The sequence below is a fragment of the Adiantum capillus-veneris genome, chromosome 30 (genome assembly GCF_014529385.1).
Source record: "Adiantum capillus-veneris isolate H3 chromosome 30, ASM1452938v2, whole genome shotgun sequence".
In the NCBI taxonomy this organism is placed as follows: Eukaryota; Viridiplantae; Streptophyta; class Polypodiopsida; order Polypodiales; family Pteridaceae; genus Adiantum; species Adiantum capillus-veneris.
In genome coordinates, this window is record NC_140960.1 from 18,720,739 (window position 1) to 18,722,575 (window position 1,837).

The 1,837-nt window shown below is 43.9% G+C and overlaps 1 pseudogene; it reads left to right on the forward strand.

The window, feature by feature from the left end:
* The first annotated feature begins 853 nt into the window (after window positions 1-853).
* On the forward strand, window positions 854-1,102 carry LOC147417626 (E3 ubiquitin-protein ligase pub3 pseudogene; annotated as a pseudogene).
* Window positions 1,103-1,837: the final 735 nt, after the last annotated feature.

The following is a 1,837-nucleotide window of genomic DNA, read 5'->3' on the forward strand; positions in this document are numbered from 1 at the left end:
GAAGGTTTTTTTGTCTTATGTGACAAGTTGAGGACAACCCTGCTTCTCCAGGTTTACAAGAGCTTGGCAGCGCAACTGCTTGTGAGATCAAGGAGGCAGCAAGCTCTGCTTCTCTAACTGAGTCTAGATCTATGCAGCTACGAAAGTCTGACGAGAAGGGACTCACATTCGTCCGTTTTGCTGACAGGCACAGGCGGCTGCTAAATGCATTTGTGAGACAAAATCCTGGGTTGCTAGAAAAGTCTCTCTCTCTTCTTTTGAAAACCCCTAGGCTTATAGATTTTGACAACAAGAGAGCATATTTCAAATCTCGAATCAGGCAGCAACAGCACTATTCTCCTCCGATGAGCTTATGTATTAGAAGATTCATATAATCAGTTGAGAATGAGAACACCTGATGAACTCAAGGGCCGTTTGACTGTACAATTTCAAGGAGAGGAAGGCATTGATGCTGGTGGGCTAACAAGAGAGTGGTACCAGCTTTTGTCCAGAGTAATTGTCCCAATTCTGTGTATCAAACGGAGCATCTTTCCTACTTCAAGTTTGTAGGCCATGTGATTGCCAAGGCTCTGTTTGACGGGTAGCTTCTTGATGTGTATTTTACTCGATCTTTCTATAAGGACATATTGGGAGTGAAAGTGACTTATCATGATATTGAGGCTGTAGATCCAGACTTCTACAAGAACTTGAAATGGGTTCTTGAGAACACTGTAAATGATGCACTTGGCCTCACCTTTAGTATCGATGCAGATGAAGAGAAGCATATTCTCTATGAAAGAATTGAGGTTACACGGCTGCATCTCCTGTTGTGCAATGGTTCTAGGAGTTCATGCACCAATTTAACAAGGAGGACATGGCCCGCCTACTGCAGTTTATAACTGGCACTTCAAAGGTTCCTCTTGAGGATTTTCAAGCATTGCAAGGCATCTCAGGACACCAAAGGTTCCAAATTCACAAGGCTTATGGACCTCCTGAGAGGCGTCCATCGGCACATACATGTTTCAATCAGCTTGACCTTCCAGAGTACTCTTCAAAGGATCAGCTGCAAGAACGATTGCTACTTGCAATTCATGAAGGCAGTGAAGGGTTTGGCTTTGGCTGATGTGAGGAGGGAAAATTACTGGCTCTGTTATATTATATACACAAGGTTTTGGGCGAGGCACATGATACAACAAGAATCCCTCGCCTGTCATAACTCCATGTGGCTCCAGCGCTTAGAAGCTCTAAAAAAAACTACGCCGTCAAAAGCCCAGCGTTGAAAAGCCACAGTAGAAAAAACTACGCTGTCACCAATCAAATAAAATAGGAAAAGCATTTTGCGTTGCTCTCAAGAGCAATTCAATCTTCTCCACAAGCAATTCGCACGTTCCTAGCAGTAAGCAACGTTGCTCCCAAGAGCAATTCCATCTTCTCCACAAGCAGTTCGATTCGATCTTTTCCACAAGCAGTTCGCAGGTTCCAGAAGTAAGCAGTTCGCAAGTTGCAGCCATAGCACCAGAAAGGAGTGTCGAAGATCTTTCAAACCCTGGTAATATTTCACAGATCATCAAGCTGGAGTGTACTTCGGATGCTTGCCGACGTGATGAGCACTCCCAAAGCTCAGATATTTCGTGCGATCAACCCATGGTAGAGGTATGTTCTACTAATGCTACTGAAGCAGAAGATATCAGATTTCAATCGATGATCAGTTGGTCTGATATGTAGTCGAATCACCAAAATTCATTGCCTTTGCTGGCCCGTTCAGCACATTCTTTTGTTGATGCTATTGGTTGTAGTGAAGGATACACAAAAGGCTGATGCAAAGTGAGGGCATCTCTCCGGATGAAATCATCTATGC